The following is a 5,401-nucleotide window of genomic DNA, read 5'->3' as shown; positions in this document are numbered from 1 at the left end:
GGGGGGGGGGTGTTACACGTTTTGTGACATAACACCTGACATACTCGAAAAAATTAAAATTAGTAATTTTGCAAGTAAAACATCTATAAATACAGACTTCACACACTTTCACCTATTACCCTATTACCTTCTGTAACCCTTTTTAAAAAGAATTCCACTATTTTCCTATGTTTTAAAGAAACTTTCCCTATTCTCGTATTTTAACCTAAGTTCAAATTGAATTAATAGGACCTACTAAAAAAATTCAACTATTTTTCGTTGAAAGTCAAATCTTTTCAATTTAAATGTCTACTGTTTTGTTTCTGATTCAGAAATGATCTCTTTTGAATTAAAATTCTACTATTTAGTTAAAGATTCAACCATTTTGTTGCAAATTTTGTTTGTATGTTTTTTTGTTATTTATTTTGTCTGTTTCATAATTCAATTAAACGATTGAAAGTTAAACAACTTTGTAAACCTTCAATTTTGATAATTGAAAATGTAAATATTCCGTTATTTGTTTAAAAATGTCCGCTTTTAAATGAAAATTCAATTATTTGGGTGAAAATTTATGTATTTTCTAGTAAAGTCGTCTTTTGTTTTAAAAAAATTAATTTTTTTGAGTAATAATTCAACTAATTGGTTGAAATCTGAACTACTTCGTTAAAAATTCATTTAATTATTTGAAGATCCATCTCTTTGGTTGAAAATGTTACTATTTTGTTAAAAATGTATGTTATTAGCTGAACATCTATCTCTTTGGTTCAGAATTGATTTTTTTAAATGATTATTTTTGTTCCTTGATTGGTCTTTTTTTTGGTAGAGCATTAATCTTCTTGATTGAAAATACAAAAATTTAGTTGAAAGTTGAATTTCTTTGTTAAAAAATTCGTTCAAGTTATATTTAAAAATTTAACTATTTTGTTCAAAATTCGTTTTGTTTTTTGCTAATAATCGATTTTTTAATTGCAAATTTAACTACTCTATTTCTGGTTGAAAATTGATAATTTTTAGTTCAAAATTCAATTATTTGGTTGAAAATTACCTTTTTTTTTTGAAAATACTTTTTGTAAAGAATTAATTTTTTTGGTTGACCTTAACTTTTCTTATTTAAAAATAAAATATTTCTTATTCGAAGTATTAACTATTACATTTTTTTCTGAGAATTAATATGTTTGCCTAAAGTCGGCTGTTTTTGATTAAAAATTAAAATATTTTCTTGGCTGAAATATTAACTATTATATTTTTCGTTGAGAGTGAATTTTTTTTTATTGAAAATTAAAGTATTTGCTTAAAAGTTCAACTATTTTGTGAACATTCGTCCCTTCTGCTTGAAAATTCAACTATTTGGTTATACATGCATGTGGTTCGTCTAGAAGTAATTTGTTCGTTGAAGATTTAATTATTTGGTTGAAAAATGATCGTTCTTGGTTAAAAATTCATTAAGTCGGGTTTTAAAGTCATCTGTATTCTAACACATTCGACTTTTTAAAATTGAAAAGTTATCTCTTTCAATAGAAAATACATCTTTCTTGGTTTAAAATTCAACTATTTTGTTGAAAGTGCAATATATTTCGACTTGAATTCAATATGGTACCTATTAATGTTATTTGAAAGAATTTATTCCCCTACTTTCACCCAAAATCACAATTTTTCCCCCTGTTTGCAGAGGATTTTGGGCTGTGAAGACTGTACAATTATAACGTTTGTATATGTTGTATTTTATTTTAGGCGGTTATCAAATGCAATCGAAGAAACAATTTTAACTTTGTACTGGGGAGGGGTTGGGTTTCGCACTCGTGACGTTAATCTGATGGATTCCGTCTTTGTGTGATGGTCTGTGACTACAACAGTTAAATAGTTATTGTGAAAAAAATTTTTTATTGAACTGACCCAATTTTATTAAAATCATTCATAAGTAGATCGAAGTAATAACCGAAGAATATCAAAACTGAGTATTTGTATGTAATCACAGTTTTAAATGATTACAAAACAAAAATACATTTTTAATGATAAGCTTTTTTTAAGCACCCATTTTAAGTGAAACAATCTTTTTTGTGATATTTTATCAATTATTTGTTAAATAAAATATCCTACAGTTATTATTAAAACGATTTTAGTAATTTTGAACAATTTGGTATTTTTTTACATATAGTGTGAGGGAGTTCAAAAATTTTTTTTCGCGAATTTTTATGTTTTGATCCTCCACATTTCTTTGAATCAAAATGAAGCTAAAGAAGTTTTTTTTTGTTTTGAAAAATATTGAAATTTAGAGAAATTGCCAACCCTATAAAGTTTAACAAGTGTTTCCCATATAAGAAAAATGAAGTTCCTATACATTTTGGACAGAATCGTCCATCCTAGGTGTATCGAATTGTCCCTAGACGTTTATTTTAATAGTTAGCCATCGTAATAGAAATAAACCATTACTTTTTGAATTGTACCCCAAATAAGCCTGTTTTATACGCTCTCAAAAAATTTCCATAAGTGAAAAATTAGGGTTTGTGAGTTTTTCACGTTAATCCAAATTTTTTGCGGATTGTTTGAGTGAAAATGGTTTCTAATATATAAAATATTACTTTGTACTCAAAATCAGATGTTCCAAACAAAATTAAAAATAATTTATCATTCTTTATACCAATTTCCCCTCAGTCAAATGAAAAAAAAAGTTTAAGCGGAAAACTATGATTGTTATACGTTTTTGAGGTCCCTGAGTCTGAATCCGGTGTCTGTTAAAACCCATTATCTCAGAATCAACGTAACTCCAAAGACAAATGAGAAAAAAAACGTTCAGGTGGAGAAAACCACGATTCTTACACATTTTTGGGCCGCTGAATCTGAATCCGGGGTCTGTTTGACCCCATAAGGTCAGAGTGAAGGGAATTTGAAGACCAAAATTTTTTTATTAAATGGAATAAAGTTTTTGATTGCGGATTCTGAAAGAGCGGAATATTTTACGCTTGTATTTGGCTTGTGACCCCTAGATCAAAATTACCTTAAACGTCACCTGAAGGTCAAATCACTCTCTTGATCATCTCAGGCTTTTATCTCGCCTGGATAACGGGAAAATGACCTGTGTGAAAGTTGTTGGGGTCATGGTGGGCAGCCATATGGTGACCTTAGATGTAACCTTGAAGGTCATTCTACTGCACCGCAGGGCAGTTCGCCTTTACTGGCTTCGTTACTTTAAAGGATATGAAAATTGTTAATGCTATACGTCCTCGATTAAGCCAGTTGTCACCATTACCAGCATCCTCTGAGGAAGCAGGATTTTCAATTTCAATGACAGGATAAGATTATCCCAACAGAATTTAAGCGTTTCGTTCGGATACTGAAATTGGGCTTATCAGTAATGCTTCAGGACATGTTTTGGCAACAAAAGTGACATTGAGTTTGAGCTGATAGGATGAAACAAACCTCAGATTCAGATTCAGTGACCCCAAAAACGCGAAAGAAATGTGATTTTATCGGTTTAAAGTTTTTCCCCAATTTGTCTTTGGAATCACCTTGGTTCTTTCCAGTCAAACTTTCCAGTTCTTTCCAGGTCAAACAGGCCTCGGAATCAGGTTAAGTGACCCCAAAGACATACAAGAATCGTGTTTGTGTCAGTCTAAACTTTTCTTTTTTTAATTTGACCTTGTAATGACCTTGATTCGGACTTCATGAAGTCAAATAGACCGCAGGTTTAGATTCAACGAACTCAAAAACGTACAAGAACCGTAGGTTTGTCCGCTTAAACGTTGTTTTCTTACTTTAACCTTGGAATGACCTTGATCCTGACTGCTGGGCTCAAACAAATCATGAATTCAGATTCAGGGACCCAAATAGCGTATAGGTATGATGGTCTATGCTGATGCACAGAATACTTTTTTGTAATGTTATTTCATTTGTTTTATTCCATAGTTATTCCATTGGTAAAAAGTTTACTTGTGGTAAATTAACATTATATAAATATTTTAATTGGTTAATAGCATATAGTCGTAATAATTAAATTTTAATTTGTAAATTTTTCACTGCTTCGCCACCAGAAAAATGTTACTGTTAAAGTTTAAGTAGGCGCCATTTGAATAAATAATAATAATAATATCGATACTAAATAATAAATTTACGTTTGAAAAAATGTAAATGAGTGATAAGTGGTTAATTGAATCAAATCATTATGGGTTTGGCTGGTAAATCAGTGAAAACCACTGAATAATCAGTAAAAAAATACTAATTTAAATATATAGGGCCAATTAAAAATAGTGAATTATACATTTATGTGCTATCAACTAATTCAAAAAATTTATTTGGATTGACTACGTAAAAGAGGACAAATTTTTCTCAGCTTTCCCTGATTGGTGTCAAAGAGATAATAAACGTTTTTAAATTCGCTCTGAAGAATACATCAAAGTTATCAGTACTCTATATAACAATAATATATGTCTTAAAATAGTGACATCTATATTGAAAAATATTTATAAATATTATTGAATAGAAATACAAAAAAATCCATATAATTTACTAAAATGGATGTTCTTGTCACTTCAATATAACTAAAATTTGTCAACGTTATTAGTCACGTGCAAATTATTGAATCAATTTTTAATTTATATTCAGAATATCGCATGGAAAAAAAATTATATAGCAGTAAAGAATTAAAATTGTATCATTTTTTAATCAAAACGTTTAGAATTAAACAATTTAAATTTGAATGAAATACGATTAAAGATCATTTATTCTTCTTCTTTATTCATAATGTGTCCCCTAAGAGTTTACATGACTTCCATTCCTTACAATCTTTCCGTTTAAATCTATATATTTTTTACAATCTTATCCTTTCTATATATACAATTATTTACAACTATTTACATAAAGTCTTATATCTAGTTCCTTATTTCTATTTCCTGCGATAGCGCAATTTAGGACTTGTTAGCAAGCGAGTGAGCGAGCGAACGAAAGCGAGTGTGCAAGCGAGAGAGAGAGCATGAGAACGCAAACGCATCTTAGTCTACTTAACTTTTACTTTAGCATTACTTACAGTTTTCACGCTTCTAATCTAAGCGATTTCCGTTTCCTTTTTCTTTCACTTTTTTATACCCCCATTTACCTTTTTCACGTGCATTCTTTCATTCTCCCTCATTTGCTCCTCTAGCACCCTCCAACTCCTTCATCCATTCTTCTCCTAATCCATTTTCGCCTAGAATCTTAACCACATTTTCTTGCCAGCTTCCTTTATCTTCTATTCCTCTCCTACATCCTTCCCATACATGCTCCCATGTTTCCTCCCCCCATTCACATATTCTACACATTCTGTTCTCTTCTTTTTCCCAGTACATCGCCTCCCTTACCTCGTTTCCCAGTCTAAATCTTGCTATTCTGGTCCACCTTCTCTCTCCCCATCCCTTTTCTAAATACTTTGGCAGCCCTTCCTTTTTTATCA

The 5,401-nt window shown here is 30.2% G+C and overlaps 1 protein-coding gene across 1 annotated transcript in view; it reads left to right on the top strand.

The window, feature by feature from the left end:
* LOC117177008 (multiple C2 and transmembrane domain-containing protein) overlaps positions 1-5,401 on the top strand; it is a 90,295-nt gene that overhangs the window by 330 nt on the left and 84,564 nt on the right. The gene's annotated exons all lie outside the window — the stretch shown is intronic.

Source organism: Belonocnema kinseyi, chromosome 7 (genome assembly GCF_010883055.1).
Source record: "Belonocnema kinseyi isolate 2016_QV_RU_SX_M_011 chromosome 7, B_treatae_v1, whole genome shotgun sequence".
NCBI lineage: Eukaryota > Metazoa > Arthropoda > Insecta > Hymenoptera > Cynipidae > Belonocnema > Belonocnema kinseyi.
Note: the sequence above shows the minus strand (reverse complement) of the source record. Positions and strands in the feature narration are given on the sequence as shown.